Source organism: Sprattus sprattus, assembly GCF_963457725.1.
Source record: "Sprattus sprattus genome assembly, chromosome: 1".
Lineage (NCBI taxonomy): Eukaryota > Metazoa > Chordata > Actinopteri > Clupeiformes > Clupeidae > Sprattus > Sprattus sprattus.
The window spans coordinates 35,984,311-36,000,678 of NC_137920.1; the positions used below are offsets into that span (position 1 = coordinate 35,984,311).

At 44.2% G+C, this 16,368-nt stretch overlaps 1 pseudogene across 1 annotated transcript in view; it reads right to left on the minus strand.

The window, feature by feature from the left end:
- Window positions 1-12,755: 12,755 nt before the first annotated feature.
- LOC308369467 (alpha-1,6-mannosylglycoprotein 6-beta-N-acetylglucosaminyltransferase B-like) overlaps window positions 12,756-16,368 on the minus strand; it is a 127,530-nt pseudogene continuing 123,917 nt past the window's right edge. Inside the window, exons 19-20 of the transcript in view lie at window positions 16,098-16,357; window positions 12,756-12,954 (exon numbers count right to left, since the gene is read on the minus strand). The product of the transcript in view is annotated as an alpha-1,6-mannosylglycoprotein 6-beta-N-acetylglucosaminyltransferase B-like (transcript). The remainder of the gene's footprint in view (window positions 12,955-16,097; window positions 16,358-16,368) is intronic.

Sequence of the window (16,368 nt, forward strand, 5' to 3'; positions counted from 1 at the left end):
TGTCTTCGTTACTCTCTACCTCCGTTACTCTCTCTCTCTTTTCACGCTGTCTCTCTCCCTCGTTCCCCCACCCCGTGCCTTTTGTGTCCTTTCCGTGAGTGATGGAGACAGGTTCAAGGTTGATACAGACATCAGTGGCTCAGAGGAGTGAATGGAGGCAGACAGGCACACATCTATCACCATCAAAGGGCCTCTTCCTCCCGTGTGGGGTCCTGGGATCCCTGCCTGAGGGAAGCCCTGCCGGTGGTTGTGGCGCGGCCCAGCGTTGCTGATTGGCTAAGGGACGCCCTGGCTGCTATACTAGCATGCGGGCTAATCACTGCCTTGGCTCTTCATGGCGAGAAACAGCAAAAGAAAACACTAAGCTATAGACGTGTAGGAGGAGGTGGAGGTCTATAAAGCAATAGAGACATGTATGGATGTGTGTTGGTGTTTGATAGGGATGGCTATGGTGCTTGATAGGGATGTCTATGGTTCTTGAAAAAAACATTGTAAGTTTAGTGTTGGTGGTTTGGAAAAGTTTTTGCTTATGTGAGAAAAGTCTGGTTGACTTGCCACATCACGCCATGGTGCTGTAGTTTATATTTGCTGCTTGTATAGTTTTTTCTATTCTACTTTTCTATTTGATTAATTTGTGTCTAGTGGTGTGCTGTGGCTGCTGTGAGAAACCTCAGGGCTGTGTTTGCGGTGATCACAGCTCTGTGGTATTGATTGCTTATTTGTTGGCTTCCGCGTTCCTGTGGATCGATATGGTGCATCCTCTTCCCCTTCTGCGCCGGGTATTTTGCTCGAATTTTTGCAGACCACAACCCACCGTGTTTTTTTGTTTTGACTCTGAGCTTGCTATCTCTTGCGTCTGCCTCACTCAACCCATGGACACCGCCGATGTTCAAGGCAGTGAACATGGATGCAGTCATATTTCTGCTCAGGCTGGCCGCTGGCCTTGCTGTCTTCAAAGCCATTTCAAATCACCCTTCTCTCTCTCTCTCTCTATGCTACCTCTCTTTCTCTCTATCTCCCTTTTTCTCTCCCCCTCTGTCTCCCTTGATGCATGTTTACCTGCATATAGCCTGGAGACCACTCGCAGCATAGTGCGGCTGTTGGCTGTGTTTTGAATCGCTTGTCTCCGGTGCCTTTGATCCCGTGGATGAGGATTTGATCGCTTCTTTTCAGCCCTTCACTTGCATCCTTCAGAGACAGTACTGAAGCGTGTTATTGATGCATCCTTCAGAGACAATACTGAAGCGTGTTGTCGATGCATCCTTCAGAGACACTTCTGAAGCATGTTGTTGTGAGTTTTTTGGGACCCGTCTATGTCCCTCTACCCTGCCCTGCCGTGAAGCTGTTTGTCATTTGCTGCATTTGCTGCATTTGCTGCATTTGCTGCGCTGTTAATTTGCCAGGCCTGTAGCCTTCTTTGGAGCTTTTCTTTGTTTGATCTGGACATGGTGTACCCAGCAGAAGGCCCAGAGCCAGGGGACCAGACAGAGACAGAGAGGGATAGAATGAGAGAGAGCGAGAGAGGAAGATGGAAAGGAGGAGAAGGATCACTGTTTGGCCCCAGGGACAGTCGCCGATCAATTCCCTCCTTTGAATATTTGAGCATTTGTCTTATTTACACAACTTTATTAATTCAGGCTACACATTTTTGCTGCGGTGAAGTCGATTATGCTCTAGCTGGCCGGTCAGATTACTTATGCATTATTTAAGAACCCAGTCTTCTCCTCCTCTTCCTCTGCCCCCTGTCCTTTCCATTCTCACGAAGGCCCTGCAAGGTTGCGCTCCTGCATTTTAGGAAAGTTAGCCTGACGATGTCATACTCATAATTATAGTCAGAATATGAGTCTGATAGTGCTCCATTGGGCTGTGATTATGGGGCGTGTTTTAACGAACCAGAAAAAAAAAAATGCCGATTCCCTCAATTAGATAAACCTAGAACCAGTCAGAGCAACGTAGTATGACCATCGGGGCCAGCTGATAGATTCAACATTTACCGGATCCCGTAGGAAGGACGGCAAAAAAAAACATCTTTTCGATCGACAAATACCTTGATAGCGTGTCGCTATTACTCTTTCAAAATGAATGCGCTGTCAATGTCTTTTAAAACAGACTTGAATCCCCACATTTTAAGTCTCCAGCGGTAGCCATGTTTGTTGAATACGAATTCAACCCAAGCGTTGGTGACGTAGTTGATTACGTTACGGTTGATTATCTGTCCATCATCGTATAAAGCCCGCCCTGACAATTTGATTGGTAAGGTCAGTTTTTGAAATCTGATCATTTCTCCCCAACGGAGCAGTGCCAAATGTTGTGGGCGGGGCTAAGTTTGGTCTGGCATCCAGGCTAGAGGAATGTATTCTCCTCCTCCTCCTCTGCCCCCTGTCCTTTCCATTCTCACGAAGGCCCTGCAAGGTTGCGCTCCTGCATTTGAGGAAAGTAGACAGAATGAGGGAATCAGTCCTCTTGCCGTACAGGGCATCAGTCTCCCTCTCGCTGACTGGGTGCTGGGGGGGAACATTGCCATCAGAGGAACAATGATTCAGCGTAAGCTGCTAATCCTGGTGTGGTGTATCTCTGCGCCTGCCAAGTTCGTGCAAAGCCAACCGTGCGTGGAATTAATAGGGATAAACAAGCTCACTTCAGGGTGTCCGCGGGGTCTTAAAAAGTCTTAAAAAGTCTAAAATTACACATTTTCCATTTTAGGCCTAAAAAAGTCTAAAATATAGCGATTTTTTTGCACTGTATGTCTAAAATTGAGTTCTGAGTAATTTAAGACCTACGTCTCAATGCAAAAATATATATTTTTTTACGTCCTTTTCCACGCAGTTCTGTTTTTTCTTTTCCTGTAATGGGCGCAGTTATGGTCCGTGTAGTTCTACATGACATGTTGCTGTTAGTGGAACGTAATAAGAAAACTACGGATGTGAAACGGAAATGTACTCTCGTCACTTGCAGTAGCAAGTATTTTGATTCCCTGTGTGCGAGCAAGGCGGGAAGTTATGAAGTAGAAGACGACTAAATGGCAGAAGAAGATGGGGAAATGCAACTCAATGATAACTGGCTCTCGCGACCGGAATTTTCGGACTGGTTGAAACGGGTTCCCGTCGACAGTGAGGCTTACTGCATTCTCTGCAAAAGAACTCTAAAACTCGGGACCCTGGGCATTAAGGCACTGGAATCGCACACAAAGTCAAGTAAGCACCAGGACTCGGCAAATGCGGCGCGAAATTCGCATGGTATAGCCCAGTTTTGTTCTGCAGCTAGCAGAAATAATACCTCTACCGGTAGTACTAATTCTAGTGCTGCGTCCAGCATTTGCGATCAATTTACCCTTCCGCAAACTCCGCCCCCCTTAGCAACGTTTGGTATATCAGTCAAGCATTCACGTTTCCCAGGTTCTCAGCATTGGTATGAATGGGGTGGCAACAAAGAAATCATAAGCATTTTTTGGAAAAACAGCAAGATCTCAGATCGAAGCAGGCAAAAGGGTCTGCAATATGCTTATATAGGCTACAACCACGACATTACATGCCGTGTTTGTAGACAGACAAATGCTAAGGCTAACAGGTTCATTCCAGCTATGTTTATTTGTTCTATTATCTACACAGTCGCCGCTACGCAAACATGTAAGGTGGTAAAACTGAATCGTATTTTAAGCAAGGTTTTTCTCACGTTTCCGATGCAGTGGGCAGATTTTAGCGACATAGCTTCTTGGAACAAAGTAGGTGCTTCTGTTTACGTCGCTGTCATTCAGCTGATGGGGGGGGGTCGTCTACATTGTTTGATCCACAGCAGGCATTTCTCTCTCTGGGTCTTGGGTTTCGGGAAGGGATAAAATGTTACCCCTCCCTCCAGCCTTTTTGGATATCGACTGTCAGAATTACACACTCCATAAGCACAACGTTTCATTTTCTCTTCTCGAGCAGACGTCTCTCTCATTGACTTCCATTCATCAAAATGGCTCGCTTGACTGAGGTCCCGAGCTTAGTCACCGTTGCTATGCTATGATTGATCAGTTACCGTTTTGGGGAGTGGTCGCGGAAGGGTCAATTGGGCTCAGTTGGCAGAGCAAGCAGAGGGCAAGGCTGGCAGCAAAATGGCAGAGCTCCTCTCAAAATCCAATGCTCTGAGGAGGGCTGCTAAAGACAAACTCTCCCAGCTTAAGGTTCTGGAGGATGAAATTGCCACCAAAAGTGCACAGCTTAGAAGCATGTAAAATAATGGATGTATATATGTTTGTTTCATTGACAATAAATGTCAATTGACCGCAGTCTGGCTTTGATATTTCTTTTTTTGATACTCCGTGAAGGTCTTAAATTGAACCCATGATGGTCTAAAAAAGGTCTAAAAAAGTCTAAAATTGCACTTGTTAAAACCTGCAGACACCCTGTCACTTGTATACATATAACAAGCTGAGAGGACACACATGCTCTCCTTGTGTCTCTCTCTCGCTCTCTCTATCTCACACACTCACACAGACACCTCATGTACACACACACGCACAAACACACACATGTACACACTCACACAGACACACACATGCACACACTCACACAGATGTACACACTCACACAGACACACACATGTACACACTCGTACAAACACAGTCTTACCCTAGCTTAGCGGAACAGATGCAAAGAAATCTGTGTAAAAGGGGGGATCATTTTAATGGGAAATGCACTGTGTGCTACAGCTCCTATGTAGAGGGTAGACAGCAACTTAAAAATCCATTTGTTGGGGTTTATTTTCTAACATTGTACCCAAAGTGAAACAGGAAGCTGGGAAAGGGGATTACACCCATCTTCTTGTAGACATGATGGACTGAAACGACTCGTGCTTCCTATCCCAGTTGCATTATGGTAGCCTCATGTTATTTCATCCAAGAGAGGCCCGGACAGTTTGTTGTGCGGTTCAGTGGGATGGACCAGTTTGTTGTGCGGTTTTTCTATTTGCAAACTGTTTCAGGAGAACAAAAAAAATAAACCAGAACCAGCATTGATCAGCATTGGACATGTCTTGCATGAGAGCAGTGTAAATTACTGTATGTCATATCAATACTAGAGGCATAATGGTGGCCTGTAAAACACTAAGAGGGAGCAGGAATAAGAAATAAGTGAAACATGAAGGGCAATTGGAGGTAATGGCTAGATTTCCACAGTTAGAAACAGGAATAGGCTTAGCTCTTAGACTTCTCAAGTACAAAGTATAAAGTTGTTTACTGTTTTCTATATAGCAAATAAATATGCCAACACTAGGCATCGATTCACACCCAAGGAAAAAATGAAAAAGACCCATCCCCCAACCCCCCCGCCCAACACATCATTAAACACCAAAGGCATCAGAAATGCAGTGAAGAATAAACCTGCAGACTTTTTTCATTTTCTGCAGTGTTGTAGCATCTGCTGCGGCTGCAGGTGAGTTGAAGGATCAGGGACTGTATTAGTTAAGCTCCGGCTGTAATTAATGCACAAATAGAAACAACAACAACAACTCGAAAAACCCACAAACCAACAGGCAGAAGGCTCTGTAAACAATGACTTTTGAGAAGATAGCGGAAATTAGACTCCAGGGAAGAAATGAAGGATTTGGAGAACAAACAGCAAGGAAAAACAAGCAGAGAGAGGGGATGTATGGGGGGTGGGAGGCAGACACGACACGAGTGTGGGAGTGAAAGAGAGAGTGCACAGGTGACCATCGAGAGGAGAGGTGGAAGGGGAAATGCAATTACTGAGCTTCTCTTCTTTTCATATGGTTCTCCCTGTTTACTGAACTCATTATATTGCGGAACGAAGATATAATGTTACGATGTATTCTATTAATTCTTCCCTTTAGGAAGTTCAATGTTTAATTTGTTCACAGTTTACAGGATCAAACATAGGCCCAATCTCAATACTTCCCCTTACCCCTTATCTTCCCCCTTACCCTTGAAGTTGCATGTTCAAGGGGTAAGATTAAGGGGTGTATATGGCCCTTGTTTTTAAGATGATCGGAGAGCTACCTTGCTCCTCCAAGGGCTATCCCAGAGCACACCGCGAAACCAGCTCGGGAATTTTCAAAAAAACATGGCTGCTTGAAGCATGGAATATTTTACATGAATAAAGCTATCTACACAACGTTTTATATGTTTATAATGACTCGGTTTGATCTGAAATGTGCTTCACGAACGATGCATAGTATTGTAGGTCTTAACTGAAGCTTTCAAACGGTTGTTTTAGGTTACAATTAGCGCGTATGCCACCACTTTATTGGGTTATATCAAGGGCGTAGGTTTGGTCTCAGCATTGGTAGGGACATTGCCCGGCAGACCCCCCCACCCCTAACATAAATTAAAAAATGTAGTTGATGTTATATTTAACAGGCAAACTTTATTAGAATATATTAACATTTGTGTACTAACTTGTGGAACTTGGAACTGATTTAAACATAATACATAAAGAATAATAAACCCTTAGTTTAAATTCAAAACTAAACGTTCTCCACATTTCTTGACATCACATGTTTTTGTTGTCCTTTTTGGATATCTCAAACATGAGTAAGACCTCATTTGAAGCCCTGATGGTCCAGCTGCTTCTTCCTCAACCTGCTCCCTTTAAAAAACAGCATTTGAATGCAATCTTTACCAAAATGGACAATTCAACGTCTCATCTGAACCCCTTATGCTGATTAATCAACACCCTGCTCTACATCTGTAGCTTCAGGCTGCTGTTTTTCCTGCACAACAATTCATCAATTCAATAGACACTAACCATGCTTAGTTGACTGCTGACATTGGTCGAGACATTACAGGGAACGGAGATAGTTGTATTACTATCCTAGGGATCATATAGGCCTACCAGTTTATAGGGTGACCAGATTTGAGTTTGTGAAAAAGAGGACACTCCGACTCCTCTCCCGCAACGGAATTTTTGGATGTCATGTACTATTGTAAATGATGCAACTTTGGCTGCTGCAAGGTGCTTAGTTTTGCCAGATTGGAAATGGCGTATACATCTTATCAGAGACTCAAAATGAACGTATATTGAGGATGAGTATCCTATCTGACAACACTGGGAAAGCGGTCCACCAATGACAAGGACGTAATAACTAGATTGTTATTAAGGCAAAATCCCGGACGTTTTTAGAATCCCGGCCGGACGCATTTTTTAGGTCTCGAAAAGAGATGCCCAGGTAAAAAGACATCTGGTCACCCTTATTATGAGTTGCTAGGCTGCTGGTACTAGACTGAACTAGCATGGTCTCATAAACAAAAGCGAACATAATGAATGAAACATAGGTGGGTAGGGTAGCTTATCCTTCTGGCTTCAACAAGATGAGATGTAATGCAAGCAAAAGTTACATGCTCTACACACTAACAACTTTCAAAACATGTTTCCATTGTACAATGGGTGGCGATTTAGGGTTAGCAGCTTCGCAGTGTGGGTAGTTTTCCGACTAACTAACAGCGACCTGGGCTTTTTGATAGCTCCTTACTCTATGGGTGGAAAACACTTCTGGCATCTCTTTTCTTTTTAGGTGTCTTTTCCTTATCTACAGACCACAAAAGGGTCAAAATATCAATGCTGACTGAGACCAACGAAATAATGATATGAGGCGTTATTATTTCCTGACGTATTTAGTAGCTTACCGTATCAGCACTCTTACAGGATTCACGTAGTGTTTCTGACTCTGCCACTTCAGCCACATTGTATTGATAATAATACGAATGAGTTTGCAAATATATTGTGCAAAATATTTTTTTCTCAAATTAACAAAATATTGGTAGGGACTTTTTTGTCTTTCCCAAACTTTGGTCGTGACTAGTCCCTACCAACCCTATGCAAACCTACGCCCTTGGGTTATATGGTAGCTTTCTAGCTAGATGCTACATACACTACATGTAAGTATTTTTGGCTTATAATTAATTTCAAAATTACGACAGTCTTGTTTCGTGGTCTACACAGTTGTATACATATATATTTGCAACCATGTTCTTCATTGAAACTTTTTTTAAATCGCTAGATTCATAGCTCATACAGTCACGCATGACGTACCCGAAACCAAGTGGCGTCTCATTTCATAGGGGAAAGTTTTCAGCCCTTGGCCCTTACACTTGCAAGTGCTAGGGTTAAGACTAAGACAAAGACAAAGCAAAAGGGGCAAGGGGAAGAATCGAGATTCGGCCATAGATCAAGTTTATTAATAGCTTTTGAGGCTAGCTCTCAACCTCACGCGCCCCATTTTCCTATCAATCTATCTTTGTCCTTTCTCCTGTTTTCACCTCTCCCTTCATCAACTCTCCTATTTGTCTCAGCCTCTTCCTCTTCTCTGTCACTCTTTCTCTTTCTCTCTCAATCCCTTTCTCTCCCTCTCCTCTCACGCTCCCTTTCTTCTCCGTGCTTGGCAGTGGACGGCCTCAGAACTGACAGATAGAAATCAATAGCTGTGAAAATCTCATTCCAGAAATCCACAGGCCCCAGTGTCTGGGGCAGGGCCACCTGAGCAGCCAGCCGCGGTCCCAGCTAGCCAGCTCGTGCTTAATTAAAGGTCCATGGGGGGGGGGGGGGGGGGGGGGATGCAGACAAAACAAGCTGAGCGGATATTAGAAAGAGCGCTCTGGACCAATCAGCACCATTCAAAAGCAAATGAAAAGAGGAAGGAGAGAGGGAGGGAGGGGAGTGGGGGGGTAGGGTGTGAAGAGCGGCTGAGAGAGATGGAGGGAGAAGAAAGATGGAATGAGAAAAGGAAATATAGATGCGGGGGACAAAGAGATAGAAGAGGGGGGTGAATAAGGGTGAAATAAGGAGAGAGAGAGAGGGGAAAAAAGCCTTTTGACGTCATTTACAGTTTAGTGCCAAGGAGCTAGATAGTCTGGGTTGTTTACTGGTGCTCATGATTGATTTCAGCCCTGGGTTTATTTCGCTGCAGTGTCCACCATTTCTCTTTGAAATCAGAGATAGCACACAGACTTCACCAGCTAATGCACTATTCACGCCAGGTAAACAATTCTGTCGAGGAGGCAAACATTGCAAAATGTAGTATAACAAAGAGATGAAAAGTCTGTTCTTTTTTTGCTTACGGAGACCGACACACACATACTCTCTGCATACTTGTTTTAGTCCTTTCAGAGGTTTCATATGCGGCACAAAGAGGCCTGTTTATGGGAAATAACAAATAATAGATGAAACAAACCGATACATTAAATGTAACTCCAAAGCAAAACACTACATTTAATTGAACCAGATTTAACGTTTTATCTACACATTGAAGTGTTATGTAGCAACTAATACACATAGTTTTATGGACATGTTGAAGTACAAACTGCATATAACAGAAGCATCTAAATGCTATGTACCGGTTCCTTTTGTTTTACTCAGCTAAATTCTGTATCTGATTAACAACTCATGCATTTCTCATAGGGAGGTTGAACGGCTGAAATGTTCATCACGGACAGAGCGAGGCCGAACTCATTAAAGGTCCGTAGACTGTTCCGAAGGCAGTGGTGTCGCAAGCTATTTTCGTCCACTCAATCATCTCTCCTTCTCCGTTGCAGCTTTGACAGATTAATCAGTCTCATCACGAGATTCAGCATTCCTTAAAACGTAGCACTTCTGGAACAATCTGTGATATCCGTATTGTGTCTCTCCTGCTCAGCGATCCTATGACATTGCTTAAGGACGGCTCACGCTGTCATACGGTTCTCTGGTTTCACCACATTGTGCAGACAATGGACTGCCAAACCACATTTGATGGGTCACCCCTGCCTGCACCCACCCCACCCCAGCCCCAATGTCTACGCGAAAGTTATTACCTGCCATTCTTGTGGTTTGTGATCTTTAATCTCCAAAAACAGCACACAAAAAAAGCGCAGCCCGTAGATGAAAAAGTCGCCTGTGGGCATATGAAAGCTATCCGGTTCCGTGTCCTTGACTCTAGCGCCGTTTTTTTTTTTTTTTTTTGCCGAACTGGCATTTTGATGGGCTCAACTGCAAAACAAGATGCCAGCGAGTATGCTTCCCATCATCAAAGTTTGAAAGTCACCCCGGCTAGCGAGAGAGAGACTCTCTCGGATGAATAAATAATGACGATAATTTGTCTCTGTCTAGGCCAATGCCCACCCGAGAGGCTTTCTGTGGTCTTTCAGCAGACAGACGACCTGAGTTTTTACCCTTTACTCTCCAACCAAAGGGATAAGTACAAATTAACACTCAGAACCATGGCCTTTTACCGTCTAACATGGCGGCTTCCTGAATCCTACCACAAAAGCAAGCAAACAGTATTATAATGCTTCAACAAATACCCGTCTTGTGGGATAGTGCTGCGTTACTGCATGTTTCTTTTAAACAATTTCTACTGATCTGGCCTTCATTTGTCCTTCGCGAAACTCCAAAACAGCCACACAAAGGCCCACACAGCCTGAGGACTTTGCCATGCACCACTTGAGCCTGCAGTGTGCAGAAGCAGATTTCGTCTCGATGTGTAATCAATTCACACCCGTCTGCACCACAGTGGGTTGGTTACAAGAGCATTGGGTCGACCACGCTGAGCTTCAGTGTCTCCCCGTTGTGCACCAAAAGCCAATTAGCTCCGCTGTGAACGACAGTAAGTTGTTGATTTATGCATGGCCTTGAATATTTTAAAAGGAAATTAAATTATAAATATATATCAGATGGAATAACTTATTTTATTCATACTGTTTTATCCATTGTCATTTTCCTAATTCTCTTATGCCTTCTGTGTGCATGCTGCAAACTAATACTCTCTTATGTCTCGCAGGGAAGTCTTTTCCAACTCCTGCATGAGGATTATCCGATTTAAGTCGCCTCTTGAAATATTGACAGCTTTATGCTCCGATTTACCTTCAGTAGACTGCAGGGCTGAGTCATAGAGACGGTGTTTTTACCAACAGATGTCCTTATCCACAGTGTACTCTTGGCAAGACCCTTACGCAAGACCCCATTATATTTTTTATGTTTCTATTTGAGCCATTTCACACTGGTCAGAGCCAGTGCAACGACAATTCACTTAAATACGACTAACAAAAAGGCCTTAAATGTCAAATTCTGACAATATGGTGGAACACAAGAAGTGGTTTTTATCATATTCATGTGTCACGCCAGCGCTGAGCCATACTCCTGCCACACTGATTCAACTCAACTGCCTCGGTCACCTTCCCAGTCCCCTGATTGCCTGCACCTGTCATTCTCTCCACTCCATATAAACTGCTCACTTCCCTGTCCGGCCTCGTTTCAAAAGGACTTATTCCAGAAGATTCAATCTCTGGACTATTCCACTTCCTGCGATCATTCCCGTCTCCTTCCCCGACTTCCAGGTCACTCTATCTCTCCGCGTTCTCTCCCCAGCTCACGTGTTCCAGTGTTTTCTTGCTTTGTTGTCCTTGTACGCAAAATCAGTTTTTCCTTCGTTTGCTCTTAAACTCCTGAGCATTGTGTGTTTTTTGAACAGTGCACTTCTGAGCTTTGTGCTAGTGGACAATATATTCTGAGCGTTAATTACTTTCGTGTTCTCCCAGTTATTTTCCCTGTTCCCCCCTGTAAACTCTGTCCACTCACGTCTCTGTGTCACCTGAAGTTCCGTGACATCATGTCAGTTACATGGGATACTTCTAAGCTCCTGCTTCTTACCCTGACTTGTTCCTGATTAGCATTGTTCGTTTCAGCATAAGGTTAAGGTCAAGCATATCGTTAAACGTCATGGTTATCATCATTTGTGACATTTAGGCTTTTAAAATATCTCAGTAAAGAATGTATGTTAGATTTAAAATTTGATATGATTCCTATAAAAACTTTTTTTTCAGTCTTCAGCAGATAGTTATAGGAGTTGAGGACACACCTGCATTTTTCTAGACCTGTGACGAAAGGCTTTCCCCAAGAAGAGAAGTGACAACAGTCGACAACTGGATGAAAACAGACTAATGACATCTCAACTCTTTGTTATATGTAGTCGATTTTATTTTCCCGTAATAACACAAATATGGATTCATAAAAATTTGCAGTAGGCTTTGTCAACAGAGTTCAAACAATCACTTATTGAAAAATAATCTCTCGTCACTTTTTTTCTTTAATTTTGTACAGCTTGATTGCTCTGATCCCAGTCATCATTCTTCACAGATCAGATAAATATTCAGTTTTTCCACCCAGAGACGTCGCAGGTGAGTCGTCCACATATTCCATTGGCTGTTGCTAAAGGTCCTCCTATTGATCCGAAGATCCATGGATGGGAGCCCCAAATCCCTCAGGTTTTCCCTTGGGAGCTATCCCATCATTCCCGTTCTCCCTGTATGGATTCTGTTATGGAGCTGCAGTGGTTTATAATCACAGGTGGTCTATAGTGAGGAATCTATTTGGTTTGAGAACCCCCTCAACTGTCCATTCGCAATGTAATTCCTGTATTATGGAGTTTAAAAACTGCGCTCTAAAGCAGATAACATATGCCCTGCTAGTCGTTGGCGATAATATAATCTGTTTTATTGCCTTTATTTTGCTCCTCGATGAGTGTTGTCTGTGTGTGTGTTTGTGTGTTGCTCCAGGTAAATGGTCAGGCTTTATGCAGTGAGGCTCCTCCGGTGTGGGCGTTCTGTGTCTGGGCCTCCTCTGGTGGCTAATAGAAGTGCTTGGTTCATAGACCTGGTTATCAATAAACAAACTAAACGAGGGAAGCCAGCAGAACAAGCGATGTGACGCAGAAGCGTTGGACATTGGCTGGGGAAGGAGAGGGCTGCTGGAGTTGGAGGAGGAGGGGGTCATGTCCCCTCTTCATCATAAGCAGTCTCGGCACAGCGCCACCTGTCCCCGGCGGAAGTCCCTGCAGGGGCAGACACGGCGGTACTTGGGGCTGAGGCCGGCGCAGCTGAAGAGCAGCGGGTCCTTCTGCAGGCCGCACTCGTGCCGCTGCACGGAGAACGCCGGGAAGATGTGGTTCATCTCGGACTCCACAGCCTCGCACTGCACCTCCAGCCTGAGAGACAGATGGAGAGAGGTGGGGGAAGGAAGGAGGGAGGGGGAAAGAGAGAGACGGGGAAAGAACCAGGGAGAGACATAGACAGAGGGAAGAAAGGAGAGGAGAGAGGGAGAGAAAGATGGAAGGAGGAAAAGACATAAAGAGAAGGAGTGAGGGAAGGTGGAGAGAGAGAGGGAGGGAGGGAGGGAGAGAGAGAGAGAGAGAGATCAGTCTGTCAGCTCCATGAAGCCTCTCACCAGCGTCATGTATGACATGTCACGGCTCAGTGCCTTAGCGGTTAGCCTGTGAGTCTCCTCTGCAGTGATGCTCCAGACTACAACTCATCCTTCACTGCAGCACTCCCACACACCAGCACACTGCATGCACCACGCATGTGCAAGTACACACTTACTGTGCTGTACATGCATTACTACAAATATGCTACAACTTAAGAAAACACATACAAATAGACAAAACACAAGCAAATAAGAAACACATCTATGTCAAGCATTTAGGAAATGTCTGCAAATACACAAACATGCTGCAAATACACACAACACAACCAAATACACAAACATGCTGCAAATACACACAACACAACCAAACACTCAAACATGCTGCAAATACACACACCACAACCAAACACTCAAACATGCTGCAAATACACACAACACAACCAAACACTCAAACATGCTGCAAATACACACAACACAACCAAACACTCAAACATGCTGCAAATACACACAACACAACCAAAAAGGGCTACAAAACAAACAAACAGCAAACATGGATTTCAAATGAAGCAAACACAAACCCTGAAAAACACTGCATATCTAATTCACAGGCATTTTTGGGTTAACTATTCCTTTAACTGTGATATTATTCACATAATAATCCCAGGGTTCTATTTGCTACCATTAATATTAACATTATCATCTGGCCTTCACTCAGCGCCTTGGTGGATGCCTCTGGCCTGTGAAGAATTTCTGGCACCTTTTTTGTTTGACTTGCAAAGTATTTCTTGTAGTTCTTTTTAGTTATGATCACCTGCGCCAATACATCTCATCTCATCTCACGCAGTCTCATGCTTATCATAGGGTCCTATAGACTCCTAAAGAAAGTTATAAACTCCCTATAAACTCCTAGAGGTAGTGATAAACTCCATATAAACTCCTATAGATAGTTTTGGAAACGCACGTAGAAGAGTAAACTATTTTTCAAGTCTTCATAAAACAGCGTTATCAGGAAATGCAGCCCTGACTATTTGATCCCTGATCTCACCCTGTGTGCACTAGACACCTCTTTCACACCAGCTTAACCCCATCCTGTGCTAAATCAGATCAAACCCATTTATCTCTCCCACTTAATAGAGTCTGTTTCTCATATGAAAACTACAACATGCTCGCTCAAACAGGTTGTTTACACCTGGTATTCAAAAGCAGTTTTGGTCATTGGATTGCAATTGGATAGTGTTTGTCCACATGAAGGTGCAGGTGTGTGGAAATTCCCTTCAAGATGCATTGAGAACAGATTGTGACCCGGTCAGCCAAACCTCTTCCGAGATGGTCAGGGACACATTGTGATCACACTTAACAGAATTGCGTTGTCAATCCACATACAATAACTACTTGGGTGGAAATACGTAATCGAGCACGACAGTTCCAAACCAGCGAGGATACAACAAGCAAGCAAACACAGTAACCCAGCTTTACAGATGGCTACCAGCTTCTTCTATTGTTCTTATTTTTTCTTATTTGTTTGCAGTTTTTTTTGGACTCGTGCTAATGAGAGGAGGATGTGACGTGAGCTGGACACAGCGATTGGCTCTCAATCGAATCTCATAGTGGACACTGCGAGAGATATTCACACTAGGTGTAAATGTAATCAGGTTAAAATCATATCTAGATACAATCTGGATAAGAAATGCATTTTAATGCTAGTTGTAGACAGCCTAAATATCATGTCCTCTTGGCTCCTTAAATAACAAGTTTTAGACTCTTAAGTCCCTGTATTCTCCTTATTATTAGCGACCCTCTGTCCTCAGGGTTCAATCCTCTTTCAAACATACCAAAGTTAATCCTCTCCTTAAAAACCCACGCATTACCAAACATTTCCAAACCATTTTCAACCCATTTCTATATCCAAAGTCCTTGAAAAAGTTGTTCTTTCTCAGCCACTCATCATATGCCTTCCCCTGTCCAGGCCTCTCTTCAGTGGTTGACAGTATAAAAGCAAATTGAGTTTAAGGTTTTACTGTTTGTTTCCAAGGCCCTCTCTCCCTCTCTTTCGGGTCGATCATCAAGCCGTTCCACTCTGCGCTCCCCCTGGAGGCCTGGAGGAAACTTCTGGATGTGAACTGGATATGCAGCATTTTTCTGTTTTATTACTGTTTTGTAGCACGTTGGCCCTATTTGTTGTGTTGTGTCTATTTGCAGAACATGCCGTGCATGTGTTTTCAAATTAACGTAGATGTTTTCTTAATCTGCTTGTGTTTTGCCCATTTGCATGAGGTTTCTTAAGCTAAAGCATGTTTTTCGGCCACCGTATGACTGTCCAAAAGGAAGAGTATAATGACAGGAGGAAAATTAATGTTTGAGGTTTAAAGAGGGGAAATAAGGGTGCTCACAGAGAGAATGAATCGAAGATAAGGTTTCAAAACAGCGAGAAGTTGAAAAGATAAAGACTGACAGGGAGGGAGGGAGGTGGGGGAAATGGCAGAAAGGCTGTCAGGCTGTGAGGCTGTTACTATCAATGAAAGGCCAAATGCTGACAGGCTTTTCTGTGACAGGGCCCACTTTTAGCCTCCCTCTCGCGGACCGTGGCAGCTAGCTTCTCACTCCGGCCCCCAACAGCCTCCAGCACAACACTGCTGATGTGCAAAGGGCAAAGGTCACAAGGTGCAGGCATGCATCAGTGGCTGTGTGTGTGTGTGTGTGTGTGTGTGTGTGTGAAATAGCAGGGACCTGTGTGCATGGATAAATATGAATGTGCCACCCATCCCTCTATGAGACTGTATGTTTATGAGTTTTCTGCATTCATGTGTCTGTGAATGCAAATGTGAGTGATGTAGGTGTAAACATATGTATAAGACATATGTACTGTATGTCTCAGCAATGACCTGGTCCATGATAAGGTGTCTGTGTGTGCAAACACATGTGCACATACCGATATTTCTGAGTCTGTGCTCGTCTTTGTTGTTGATAAAGCAGAAAAACGCTGGCTCGCACACCAGGTCCGCCCCCCGGCACGCGTCCACACAGGACTGGCCCTCGGCCGACTCCAGCAGCCGCCAGCAAGTGGGAGCGCTGGCGTTGGGGGCCCAGCCCAGGAGTGTGGAGTTGGGCAGCCGCACAAAGGGGTTCCCCTGCCACGCCCGGGAGCTATTTGCCGGAGGGAAGGGAGCCTCTGGGATGCAGAACTCCTACAATGGAG